The 14394-nt window shown below is 45.8% G+C and overlaps 1 long non-coding RNA gene across 1 annotated transcript; it reads left to right on the top strand.

The window, feature by feature from the left end:
* The first annotated feature begins 1112 nt into the window (after positions 1-1112).
* On the top strand, positions 1113-13395 carry LOC126008121 (uncharacterized). The gene is made up of 2 exons (XR_007495517.1): positions 1113-1180; positions 13321-13395. It is a non-coding gene; the product is annotated as an uncharacterized LOC126008121 (long non-coding RNA).
* Positions 13396-14394: the final 999 nt, after the last annotated feature.

Consider the following 14394-nt stretch of genomic DNA (forward strand, 5'->3'; position numbering starts at 1 on the left):
CATCGCAGAGCTGCCAGGATTGTGCTGAGCACATGTGTGAAGTGGGGGAATGAATTTATGAGCGCAAACTTGCAAGGCCTGGGCTCTGGTCCCTCCCTGAACTATTCTCCCATTAGGTATTGAAATATTGGGGCCTCCTGCGGGATATTCTGGAGGTGTGCAGAAATGAAACTCCCTTTAGGCTGATGTGTCTGGAGTCTGGAGTGAGGGCAGGGTGGGGGGTAGGACACCCTGTCAGGGAGAAGCAGCTTTGATGGAGAGCATCTCTCCATTGTTTTTACTGTAAAGATCCTAGAGAACTGGGGGCCTAAGCAGCAGCACAGAGGGTAGACACTTCTTACACGTGGCCCACCCAGGTTCATCCCCCAGCATCCCACATGGTCCCCCAAGCCTACCAGGAGTGATTCCTGAGAGCAGAGTCAGGAGTAACCCCAGAACACTGCCGATGTGGCCCCTCAAATTTAAACAAGACAAAAAAAGACCCAGACAACTGTCTGGGAGTTATGTCATACATCTTCTCAACACTCCCTGTTCCTTTCTTCTTGCTCCTCCTCACTTTTTCAAATTCTTTTATTCCCTCCCTCTCTTCGCACCTTCTTTCTTCCCTTTCCTCCCCCAGTCTCTTCTGTCTTTCTCTGCAGGAGGCAGGTGGGATAAACCTGGCAGAAACCCATGTATCTTTCTGCTTTAGCCACCCAGAGGGGGCAGTCTTACAGAAGGATCCAGATTCCTACCTCCCCTTGGAACTTTGTCCTAAATAAACCTATATACAGAGACAGCTTTGCTGTTCTGAGGTATTTGTGCCCAGGAGGCTGAAAATGAGCTAATTAGTGATGGCAATTAGGCTCAGGTTCCTAAACACCCACTGGTGTTCTGGTCTGACTCTGCAGAGATTGAGACATCACCCATCTTCAGAATTTAAATCACCTTTGGACTCCTCCTGCCCACTCAGGACAGCCACCAGTGACACAGCAACCCAGGCCAGTGGCTCCTTGTAAGACTCTCCCAGGGGCTGGCTGATTCCTGGCACATTTGCATTGCTATCCTAGCAAATCTGGGGCTGTCCGGTCAAGTGGAGGTATTCTAGCTGCTCTGCAAAGCATGGTGGGAAGGACAAGGAGTGGGAGAGACAGCACACCTGGCTTCCATGTAGCACTGTCACAGAGTTTGGAGAGTTTGGGTAAGTCACTTCTGCTTTCTGGTCCTCAGTGTTTGCATCAATGTTTTGTTTTGGGGTTTGATTTTTGTTTTTGAGCTACACCCAGCAGCTATCAGGGGTTACTCCTGGCTCTGCTCTCAGAAATTGCTCCTGACAGGCTCGGGGGACCATATGGGATGCCAGAGATCAAACCATGGTCCATCCCGGGTCTGCCATGTACAAGGCAAATGCTCTACTGCTGCGCTATTACTCCAGGCCCTGCACCAATTTTTTTTTAAAATTGTACATTTGGGACGAAGGCACTTGTTTTTGCGTGCAATCCTCATCAACCCTCAGCACTGCATATCATCCCCAAAGTATGGTCAAGAGTGATCCTGGGCCCGGAGAGATAGCACAGCGGCGTTTGCCTTGCAAACAGCTGATCCAGGACCAAAGGCGGTTGGTTCGAATCCCGGTGTCCCATATAGTCCCCTGTGCCTGCCAGGAGCTATTTCTGAGCAGACAGCCAGGAGTAACCCCTGAGCACTGCCGGGTGTGGCCCAAAAACCAAAAAAAAAAAAAAGAGTGATCCTGAGTTAGGAGCAAGCCCCAAATACTACTAGGTGAGTCCCCCCCAACAAATAAAAATACAGGAATCAGAGAAATAAGGTGCTTGCCTTGCACATAGCTAAACAGAATTCCATCCCCCTGCACTCCATATGGTCCCCTGGAGTACATTGATGAGTGATTCCTGAGAGTAGAGCCAAGAGAAAACCCTGAGCACTGCCAGGTGTGGTACCCCCAAAATAAATAAATGCTCCCTCAAAATACAAAGACAAAACCAAAAAAAATGTACATCAAAAAATATATATATATATATTTTGTTTGTTTGTTTGTTTGTTTGGTTTTGGTTTTTGGGTCACACCCGGTGGTGCTCAGGGGTTACTCCTGGCTGTCTGCTCAGAAATAGCTCCTGGCAGGCACAGGGGACCATATGGGACACCGGGATTTGAACCAACCACCTTTGGTCCTGGATCGGCTGCTTAAAAGGCAAACGCCACTGTGCTATCTCTCCAGGCCCTCAAAATATATTTTTACATGTGGATTTTTCTGGGCAAAGGATTGAGAACGAATGTTATTTTCTTACATTGGCCTGTAACCAATGATGGTTTTAGAATGCCAGGTCCTGTGGGTTGGCAAATTCTTTGTTGTTGTTTGTTGTTTTTTGGCTACACCTGGTGACACTCAAAGGTTACTCCTAGCTCTGCACTCAGAAATCACTCCTGGCTTGGGGGACCATATGGGATGCCGGGGGATCGAACCAGGTCTGTCCTAGGTCAGCGCTTACAAGGCAAATGCCCTACCGCTTGTGCCACCGCTACAGACCCTGGTTTAGCAAATTCTTTTTTTTTTTTTTTTTTTTTTTTGTGATTTTTGGGTCACACCTGGCAGTGCTCAGGGGTTATTCCTGGCTCCATGCTCAGAAATTGCTCCTGGCAGGCACGGGGTGGGGGTGGGGACCATATGGGACGCCGGGATTCGAACCGATGACCTTCTGCATGAAAGGCAAACGCCTTACCTCCATGCTATCTCTCCGGCCCCGGTTTAGCAAATTCTAATCACCCACCTTTGTGCAGATTTTTAGCTCTGTGCATCTAGGAATGTCATAGATCTCACTGTTCTTCTGTTCAGCAAGCTTCTCTTGGGGATTGGGGAAGGGACTGAGTCCCCTGCTCCAGCCTTCTAAGGAAACCCAACTCCAAAGCGGAAATGTTAATGAGGTGCCTAGCATATACTAATGAGACAGACTCAAGAACACAGAATACCTGGATGTTTTTGCAGTTTTTTCTCCTGGCCTGGTTGGGTGCAGTGAGGGGGGAGGGCAAGAACTATTGAGAGGGATAGGAGAGAGAACTCTGTGGGAGAGAGTTTACTTTGCACATGTGTGGTTCTGGGTTCCATCTTCAGCACCAGGGGGGGCGGGGGGAAAGCAAAAATAAATGCTGAGAAACTAGGGGATTTGGATGGATATCCCTTGGGGTTTACATGGGGAACATGTTTTTCCAATAATCTTAAAGAACTCAAATTCCCTCTGACCCTCCCCTTTCACCCCCTACCATCAGGGGCTCTCCAGCCTGTGTTTTAATTGAAAGCACCTTTGGTCTCTAAATTCAACAAAGACAGGTGCAGGCTTTCATGGTCACCTCCAAAAGTCAGGTCTCCATCGCTTAGCACTCACCAACCCTTTTTACTCTTTTCACCCCCACCCCAGCCCTTCCTTTGGGTACCACTAATCTGTTCTCTGCATCTTAGAGTCTGTGCTTATTTTGCTGGGGGACTTACTTGGTTTCTTTATCTTTCACTTGGGAGCAATTTCATAGTGTTTGTCTTCCTCCCTCCGATGTGTTTCACTTTGCATCCCAGTCTCCATTTCCATGCATGTTGTCACCGATGTCCTGATGGCTCTTTTTGAAATAGAAGAATAGCGTTTCTTTGCATATGTACACCATGTCTCCTTTCCAAGTCGTCTGTCAGTGAGTTCTTGGGTTCTTTCCCTACCTCAGCTGTTGGAAATAACTTTGTCATGAACCTGGGCTGCATATGTCTTTCTCACTCAGTAGTTCTGTCTTCTTTGGACAACTACCCAGAAGTAGAATAGCTGGGTCATGAGGTATTCCCTTTCTTGAGTTTTTGAGGGCTCTCCACACCATATTTCCTTTTGGGGTGGGGGAGGCCCAGAGGCCTGGAAATGCTCAGGAGCTATGTCTGGCTTAGTGATTGCCGTACAGGTGCTTGGAGGACCACAAGATGCTGAGGATCAAATCCAGGCCTCCCACATGCCATGTGTGTTCTTGTGGTCAGGAAGCTTTTGACCTGATTTTCCACCTTATTTTCCATAGTGACCATGGAACCCATTCACATTTCCACCAACTGGATCTGAGGGATCCCCAAGCCCATAGATTCATGTGAACTGATGAAGGGTCTCCTCACTGTATGTCAGCTTTCTCGGCAAGAAGTCCCCTGCCTTGCAGGTGCCCAGGGATCTCACAGTCCCCCTTTCCTCTTCCTGAGCTGAGTTCCCTGGGCCTTTTTCCCATCCAGCACACATAGACAGTAATAGCTATTTTTTTGTTTGTTGGTTTGTTTGTTTTTGGGTCACACCTGGTAGCATCGTTCAGGGCTCTATGCTCAGAAATCGCTCTTGGCAGGCTTGGGGGGACTATATGGGATGCCAGGATTCGAATCACCGACCTTCTGAATACAAGGCAAATGCCCTACCTCCATGCTACCTCTCCTGCCCCAGTAATAGCTATTTTACAATGGAGGAAATGGTGAGTCAGATTAGGCCAAACAGTTGATCCAAGATCATTATTGTGACCTAGAAAGTTATCCGGATACTTTTGAAATAATCATAAAGATTTGGAGAAGAGAAATAAAGAAAAAACAATCTTTCTACTTATTTATTTGTTTGGGAGTTTAGAATTATACTCAGAAGTGCTCAAAGGCTATTTCTGGCTCTGTGTTTAGGGATCTCTCCTGGGAGTCCCCAGAGCACTATTTGTGGTGCCAGTGATGGAAGCAGGGTCAGTTGTGTGCAAGCAAGTGTCTAAATCCCTGTACTATCTCTTCAGGCTACTCTTCCAAATATAACATTCCATCAAAAAGTTCTTCATCTTGGGAAAGAAACAATAGTGCAATGGTATAGCTCGTTTGCCTTGCACTCGGCTGACCCAGGACGGACTTTGGTTCCATCCCCGGTGTCCCATATGGTCCCCCAAGCCAGGAGCGATTTTTGAGCACATAGCCAGAAGTAACCCCTGAGCATCACCAGGTGTGGGCCCCCCCAAATAAAAGTTCTCCATCTGTGGGGGGAATGGAGTAGTGGGATACTGGGGGTTGGGGGGTTGAACCCAAAAGCCAGGACTGTGGCAGGACTCCACCCTGTGGGGAGACCCACCATATCCCTGCACATGATTCATCTGCCTCTGGTTCATTCTAAGCATGCCCACCTCAGGCAGTCATTCATGCCATTTTACAAGATTCATGCCATGTATGCGGTGAGTTATAGTTATAGTGTGCTACATGCAGCTCTAGGGAGAACCCCTGATTTTATTTGGGGCATGCCCCTGGTCTTGCCTGGGGCCTATGGGTCAAATTTCAATTCTTTTAACTTAAAGAGAGAGTGAGAGAGAAAAAGAGAGAGAGAGAGAAGGAGAGAGAGAGAGAGAGAGAGAGAGAGAGGGAGAGAGAGAGAGAGAGAGAGAGAGAGAGAGAGAGAGAGAGAGAGAGAGAGAGAGAGAGAGAGGGAAAGGGAGAGGGAGAGGGAGAGGGAGAGGGAGAAAGGGAGAATCATGGAGTTGCTGAGGTTAGAACTGGCACCACCTTCTAGCTCATCCAGGCCGCTTGGAAGCCGGGAGAGATTTATAAACAGCCTCGCCACTGGCCCCTGCCAGAGCTATCACATTCAAAACCCCAGTGCATGCGATTCCCATTGCCTTCTCCTAAGCCTGCAGCCTCTAGAAGCAACTGAATGTAATAAGCATAGTTTAAGTGCTGTGTCTTTCTTAATTAAAATCCATTCAGAAGGGGATGCCAGAGTTATTTTCGTCCATGTGGCAGAGGAAGTTCCATTGGATTCATTCTGGCTTCTAAACAAAGTTCAAGGGAGGAGAGGTATGTGTGTGTGCATATGTGTGTATGTAGGCATAACCCTACCTACATACATGTACAAAGACATTTGGGAGTACATGTACACAGATATTTGGGAGAGTTGCCCAGAAATGCCTAGTTGGTTCGATAAGAATTTTCAAAGGAGTCTGTCTGAACCCCTGGGAATTTCTTCCTATAGTCCATCAGGCCAGTGAACAACCCTGGCATCCCCCCACAACCTTGCAAGCTGGTTCTGAAGACAGCCCCCCCCATACACACACAAGGCTTCTCTTTGTGGGGTGCTGCTCCAGCTCTCTCAGCAGAGGCCCCACATGCTTGGCAGCTCTCCTTGGAAAGACAGCACTGCCAGAGCAGCTGTGTCAGCCCGGCTTCCCCAGAAAAACACCTCAGGAACGCCAGCAGGGAGCCCTCTGCTAACCCAAGGGCTTCTTTCCATGGGACTACTCCCAAGAGTGAACCTCCCAGGAAACCACATCCCTGGGGGGGGGGGGTTTAGAGGGGGGAGCTCAGTATGGAAAAGCACAGACGAGTGGAGGAGAAGACATGACACACTGCAGCCAGTTTCTGAGATGTTCCCTGCAGTTTGCTTTTCAAGGGCAGGAGTTAGTCTCTGTGTGGGAGGACAGTTGGCTGAAAGATGAAGGCCTTTGGGGGCCTGCTTTTCATTTCCAGCACATTCTTCTTTCCCATCACCTGGCTCTGAGCCCTCTCACTGCTTATAGTATGAAATGTGTCTCGAGCTCTTGGTAATTGATAGGACTTATTTTTTTTGTGGGGGCGGGGGGCATACCTGGTGATGCTCAGGGTTTACTTCTGGCTCTGCACTCAGGAATTATTCTTGGCTGTTCTCAGGAAGCCATATGGGATGCAGAAGACTGAACTCAGGTCAAGTCAGGTATAAGGCAAGAGCCTTAGCTGCTGTATTACTACTCCATCCTCATGGACTCAACTAATCTAGCTGGATCATCACCAGCAGCCTCTCTTATATTGTCACTAAGAAAACTGCTATATGTAGAGTTGAGAAGAGTGATAGGGGCTGCAGATAGGACAGGGGTTAAGGTGTTTGCCTTGCAGGCAATTTGCCCTGGTTTTATCCTTGGTACTACATGGCCCGCAGAGCACTGCAGCACTTAGTTCTGTAGGTTACCAGAACCCCAGGATATCTGGCATTAGAGGGCCTGAATAGTATCAGATCCTCTGGCTCTAGCACTGAACAGCCAGTTGAGAATCACTGGGATCTTCTGAGTGCTAGATCTTCTGAGTGCTTTGGAAAGTCCCCCCCCCCCACCCAATGAGGGAGGTAGATAGGATATAAATAAAATATCTATGAAACTCAGCACCCACCAAGAAAGTGGGAGAATATTTACGGGTTTGAGATGAACCTCAAGAAAAAAAAGGCTGGGTTGGAGAGATTGCATGGAGGTAAGGCATTTGCCTTGCATGAAGAAGGATGGTGGTCTGAATCCCAGCATCCTATATGGTCCTCTGAGCCTGCCAGGAGTGATTTCTGAGTGTAGAGCCAGGAGTAACCCCTGAGTGCTGCGGGATGTGACCCAAAACAAAACAAAAAAATAAAAATAAAAATAAAAAAAAGATAGGGGCCAGGCAGTAGGATGTTGGCCTTGCATGAGCTAACCCAGGACGGACCATATTTCGATCCCCCAGCATCCCATGGTCCCCTAAGCCAGCGGTGATTTCTGAGCACATAGCCAGGAGTTACCCCTGAGTGTCACCAGGTGTGGTACCCCCCAAAAAAAGGAATGAAAAAGATAAAAGGCAAAGCAAGAAGTTGCAGACGTGGGTATTTCTGCTTCCCAACTCAGGGTCAACTGTTGGAATGCTAGAGGTGGGAAGGGAAGAAAGATGTTCAGCAGGCGGTACAAGCACTTTGGGCCAGAGTCCCTTGATGTGAGATATAGAGGATGGAAGAGAGGAATGATGAAAATCAAACTGAGTATTGGGCAAACTGAGTGTTGTTTCTGGGTGCAGGAATTCACCTTTGTACATCAAAGGTAGACAAACCCAAAGTTCTAAAGGAAATGGTGTGCTCCACTTTCTTGGCTGCTACTCAGAAGCCAGAACTGCCCACAGCTTAACACAGAGCTGTGCCTGGCACAGGGCTGAACCTACCCCCTTTCCTCAGGTCTACAAATTCCACAGCCAGCCCAACAGTCTGCAGGAAGAGAAAGTGGAGTGCTGCTAAGCAGATTAAGTCTTTTAGACTGGAAAAGAAGAAATTAATTTTAATTGGCCAATTAAGTTTTCTGCAGGCTCCTAATGAAATCAATTGTTGATACAATGGAGAGCTAGCTACCTTCCCTCTCCCACCAATAAAATGCAATATAAAATGTTTGACTTCTTTATAATAATGCCCCCAATACATACATAGATTTGTTGCTAGTAGATGAGTCATTTTCACAATCATGATCTTGGAACTTCATATCCAGTCGAACTAATGATTCTAAGCCCAGTGATTTTCAACCATTTATATTGTCACCATTGGGTAAGGACATGCCACAGACCTATAGCCAGTAAAGTCCAGGGATGCTGCCAGACATCCTGGGATACCTAGGACGATTCTCAGATTAAAGATGTTTTTGGCCTATATTCCAATGGAGATGAGGGGAGGAAGCGTCCTGAGACTAACAAGAATGGGGAGTTCATTTCTGCTGTCATACTTGTCAAAATGGACTTGGACCAGAACCTAGTTGATCACAATTTAATCTGGAAAATACAACTGGCAAATCTTAACTTGCCAACTTGCCAGAGACCGTCTCAGGGGTCTTCATTTCAGAGTGCTCGGGGAGTGAGGTGGATGAGCCAAAGATCTTAACAGAGAATCAAGATGAAATTCAGCTCACCATGATCAGGGAGCACCAGGGTCAAATTCAGGTCAAAAAGCCTCTTTTCACCTGGAAAAGAAAAACATGTCCAGTAACTACTATAAATGAAAGGAAATAATCTTTTCTTGAGTGTCACATAAAAAATCATGGCAGTGGAGCCTGAGCACAGTGGTAGGGCATTTGGTAGGGTTCAATCCCATGCATCTTCTATGGTCCCATGAACTTGCCAGGAGTGATTTCTAAGCACAGAGCCAGTAGTAACCTCTGAACACTGTGTGTGGCCCCCAAATCACATCAATAAAAAATTTGGTGAATCGTGTGTGATATAAAGAAAAAGAAATAAAAGTCTGTCATAGAGGCAGGCTGGGGAATGGGAGAGAAACTTGGAAAATTGGTGGAGGAATTGGCGTTGAACATTGTATGCCTGAGACTCAACCATAAATAATTTTATAATTATGGTGATCCTTCTTTGTGAAGAAGTAAAGGAGTGGTAGGTTAAACTCTTGTTTTCTTTTTTTTATTTCATTTTTTGTTGTGCTGGGGATTGAATCCAGGGCCCTCACACATGCAAATCAAGAGTTCTACTACTAAGCCCAATTTATAGATAAAACTTTTTAAATGAATCTAATTTTTTTTTTTTTGGTTTTTGGGCCACACCCAGTGACGCTCAGGGGTTACTCCTGGCTATGCACTCAGAAGTCGCTCCAGGCTTGGGGGACGCTGGGGGATTGAACCGCGGTTCGTCCAAGCCTAGTGTAGGCAAGGCAGGCACCTTACCTCTAGCGCCACCGCCCAGCCCCTAATTTTTTTAATATAAGTAATTTTTGTGTATGTGTGGTGCTAGGGATGGAACCCAGGGCGTTGCTAAACTTGTGCTCTCCTATTGAGCTAAACGCTGTCCTCAGAAGATTGCATTTTTTGTTTGTTTGTTTGTTTGTTTTGGGGTCACATCCGGTGACGCTCAGGGGTTACTCCTGGCTATGTGCTCAGAAATCACTCCCTGCTTGGGGGACCATATGGAATGATGGGGATCAAACCACGGTCCATCCTAGGCTAGTGCTGGCAAGGCACACACCTTACCACTTGCACCACTGCTCTGGCCCCAGTAGATCTCATTTTAAGAGAAAATATATAGAGCTGAACACAGGTTTGTTACAATAATTAAAAAGGAGATGACAATTCTATGTTCTTGCTTTAAGCACAGCGAGTTTGTCAATGACTGACTTGGTTTTTGCATATTAGTCTTCAGTAGGACTTAGTTGTTGGATTTGTCTACCTTTCCGGACAATTAGGAATTTTAAAACACAAGGGCAAATTTGGTAGAGATAATAAGACATCCCATTTCTGAAAAAAATAAAAAAAATCCAGACATTGCAATACAGATCAGGTTTTGATTTCTCTTTAGCATTCTAGAACCATTCTAAAGTCACCACTCTTTACTACTCCCACAGGAACACAATCAAAATTTCTATTGTATTTGGTAAGACTTAATTTTTTCCATCTGCATAAAAAGAGAAAATGGCCAAACAACAGAGGACATCGACATTAGCACTTCATTTATTTCTGTTGTTGTTGAGTGGTTGACATATTGTAAGATGATAGATGATCTAAAATAATTTTTCAAAGCTTATCCCTAAGCATTTTAATCTTTTCTGAAATTTTATTTGATTATAATTGAGGTAAGATGATCCTAATAGTGCTAATGTTTACAGTATTGATATGTAATATGCTAATGTTGACAGTATAATATGCAAAGTTAATGCACCTCATCATCGCCAAAGTGCTCAAGTCACTACACCAATGTCCTTATTCAAGATTAGTATTTTTAGAGCCAGAGAGATAGCACAGTGGTAGGGCATTTGCCTTGCACACTGCTGACTTGGGATGGGCCCATGTTGGATTCCAGGTATCCCATATGGTCCTTCAGCCTGGTAACCAGGATCGATTTCTGAGCACAGAGCCAGGAATAATCCCTGAGCGCCACCAGGTGTGGCCCACAACCCCCCTAAAAAATACCCCAAAGATTAGTAATTTTTTAAAAATCTCTCGAGACAGTAACCCCCATTCTTCCCTTATTATCTACGCTTGGTTGGTCAGCCCTGCTGCCTATCTAGCCCAGTCCTAGGTGTACATCTGTCTGGGGATGTTTCTGGAGAAGGTAAGTCTCATTGCTCTGGTGACTGAGTGCAGGTCTGTGCAGTAAGGCAGCCTACATGAAATCACAGTATCAAATACTGGTTCCATCCTGCTGTGTGGTTGTTATGCAACCTATACAGTGCTAGGGAACAACCTTCAGAACCTCATATGCAAGGCACATGTAGCACCATTTGAGCCACACAACCTCCTCCCAGTTCCTTTTATTTTTCTTTATTTTATGATTTTTTTAATCTCTAAAAAAAAAAAAAAGCAATATAAAATACAGAAATTCCCTGAAAAAAATAAGAGCCTGGCTTGAATGAGTAGGTTTGGAATCCATGAATTATGTAGTCTCGGCCACATACCCCCCAGGTGCTGACAGCTTTGGGAGTGGTGGTGGTTACATGGTAGACACATGTGAGTGGTAGAAGCCAGCTGTGGCAAATGGAGTTCTTGGGGTGGAGGCAGCTGAGGTTCAGCAGGAGAGCTGCTGCCCAGCAGGAGGCTTGAGAGCATTTTACAGGGAAAGCAACACTTCGGTTCAGCTTGAAGAACACGAGTGTCTGGACTCTCAGAGCCTGTGTTGAGGTCAAGAGGTGGTGGGAGAGGCAGTCAGGCTTTAAGCCTCCATGTCTGCATCTGCCACCAAAAATCAGATCATCTCTGCCTTTGGAGTCCACATAGAAAAAAGCAGAAGAGGAGACAGAACATTGGATAATGCTGGGAAGTCAGGGGTTGCCATGAGGCTGAATGAGTGATGGTACATCAGGTCCCTGTCCTCCTCTGGATGACACAGTTCTTGTGTGAAAACAGTAAGGATTGACCCTATGAAATTTCTCTCTCTCTCTGTTTTTGGGGTAATTTCTGATGATGGTCAGAGGACAACTGGGTACTGGGAATGAAACCTGGGATTCCCACATACAAAACACATTCTCCAAGTTTTTCAATCATCTCTCAGGCCCCAGATGAAATAGTCCCATAACAGACTCTGACCTGACAGATACAATGGGATCTTCAAAGCAATGAGGGGTAGGTTCAATGCATGGAAAGGCACCTTCCAGCTCACATAGTTTGTTGAATGGGGAGCTCTTAAGAGAATCAACCATGGCTATGCAAGGCCACAGTTAGTGGACAGTAGAGGGAACTGGAGAGAAACACACAGGAAGTCAAACTTTTTCTATGCATTCACCTTCCTGGAGCCTTGAATCTTAGTCTCCCCTAGAGCCTTTCCCCATTCCCCGTTTCCTCCATCCCTGGACTCACAGCTCCCTACTACCCAACACTGGGAGGGAAGAGGGATAGAAATCAAATGAAAAGCCTCTGGGCACACAGACAGCTCACCCCCAAGGGGCCCACTGTGAACTATGAGACCAAGGGAATCTCATCTCCTTCCCACTCTCCTACCTCCTGTGTTCCGGCTTCAATCACTTTTCTTCTATTTCTGAGATTCCTTTTCATTCAGAAGGAAGAAAGGCACTTTGGTCTCTTCACAAGGCTTTTGTATGTGCCTGCTTCCCTCTGTAATGTTGGGGTTTGTGGGGGCGGGGGCCGGAAAGAAGAGTGGAGGGATTTCTAAAATGCTGCGGGGCAAAGGTGAGGTGTGACAGCTCTTGGTCAGGAACCTCATGTTCTGGCCCTTAGAGCTGTGATGAGGAACATGAGCAAGAGGCTGCAGGAGGGGAAATTTCCCTCTGGGAAAGGGTCTGCTGAGAGGAAAGTAACTAAGCTTTCCTCTTGGGAATAGAGTCTTTGATCTCAGTGGTGGTGGATGCTAAATGATGTCCCAGGATGCAGACTGGGAGCAGGAAGTTAGAGGCATTTAAAAACTCTTAAACATGCATTAATGAGAGCAGAGGAAGTTGGAGCTCCCCACTTTGTTTGTGGGGAGTCCCAGAGGCACAACTCAGGTGTCTCCTGAATGTTAGAGCTCTAGTGTACAGGCCCCCTCTCCTTTGAACTTGGACACATCTCAGTCACAAAAGCTGTTGTCTTCTTTGGAATGGGAACATTCCTGCTGCAGCATTGAGGGTTGCTTGCAGCAGTGTTCAAGGGACTATGTGGTAATGAGGATCAAACCAGGGACTTATACAGGCAAAGCACATTTTCTGAGGTTCCTCATGGCCTTCAGTGTCCCTTTTGACTCAATACTGAGCAGCTGGCAGGGACCTTGAGATGCCGATGAGGGGCTCATCCTTAGGGTAGTGGTGTGTGGACATGTCAGGTCTTTAAAATAGCATGTGTAATTGCATTAGTTTCCTTCCTAGACTTCAGCCGCCTCCTGTGAACAGTTGAGGGACATTGGTGTTGGGAAATTATATGACATTATATGACTGAAACTTACTCATGAACAGCTTTGTAACTGTGAATCTCATGGTGACTCAATTTAAAAAGTTATACATATATGTCAAGAAGTGGTTGAAGTGCTGCAATTGATCTGAGAGTTAGGGGTACTACTAAAAATATTGAAGTCAGATGAGCAAAACAAGCATTCTATTTTTATTTTCAAAATATGTTAACTTGATGCCCAAACAGGATCAGCTCCATAGACACATTCTTTTCTCGAACAAGATGTAAACCAAGCTGTGAAAGATCAGGGGTTCACAAGCCCACTCAACAGAAAGCTGGCCATCTTGGGAGAGCACAGGCCAACCCCCACTCCACCAAAGCCTGCTGCTTCCATCACCTAGAATCACCATTTTCCTGATGGCCCTGGCTCATCACCCCTCTACAATTCCCTAAAGGGACACCAATCTGACCAAGCTTCAGGTATGCCACTTTGGGGGCTGATATCACCATGGCTTTTTGTAGTGAGTGTGGCCACTCTCCCCCAATATCTTCCTTCTTCAAGGAGACCTGACAGCTGAGTACAGGTTCTTAAAATTAGCAATATCAGTAATAGTGCTTTGAATTTCTGAACAGTTTCATTTGTTTGATGCTGTCCTCCATATAAGAAAACCCCAGTTTAGCAAAAGGACAGCTAACAACAAGATCTTACTAAACCTTCTACCACTGTATTAATGACTTCATTTTAGATACAATAATTTCATAAATGTACTTGCTACTCTACTTTTACAATTTTTTCTTCTTTATTTTATTTTTTAAACTTTCTTCTCTTCCTTTTTCTTTTCTTTCTATTCTTTTTCAGTTACTTGGCTTTCACTTATCTGGAAACAAATATATTATGGTCAACTATGTCAACTATATCAACTCCTCACAAAGCCATGAAGGGTTGGTTGTGTTGTAACAGAGTCACCTTTCATCTCCCCAGATTGCTATGGAGATTGTCTGGCCATTGGCATCCTTTATAAATTTCTCTTAGCCGCTCCAAAAGTGCCAACTTTGGGGAGGTGCCACACCCATTGGTACTTAGTGTTTTTTCCACTTCAATGCTTGAGAGTCTTGGAAGATCTCAGGGGACCTTGCAGTGTTTGGGATCAAGCATAGGTCACTTGTATATAAAATACAGCCTCATCCCTTTAGGACTATTTTTCTGGCTCCTTAAGTGCATGCTAATTTGGGATGGTCTTTCAAAAATAAGTGGTGCTGGGTGGAGGGAGCATCCACAATACACCACTGTCAATTCATCTCAGAACAGAGTCTTGAAGA

This window comes from Suncus etruscus, chromosome 1 (assembly GCF_024139225.1).
Source record: "Suncus etruscus isolate mSunEtr1 chromosome 1, mSunEtr1.pri.cur, whole genome shotgun sequence".
Lineage (NCBI taxonomy): Eukaryota > Metazoa > Chordata > Mammalia > Eulipotyphla > Soricidae > Suncus > Suncus etruscus.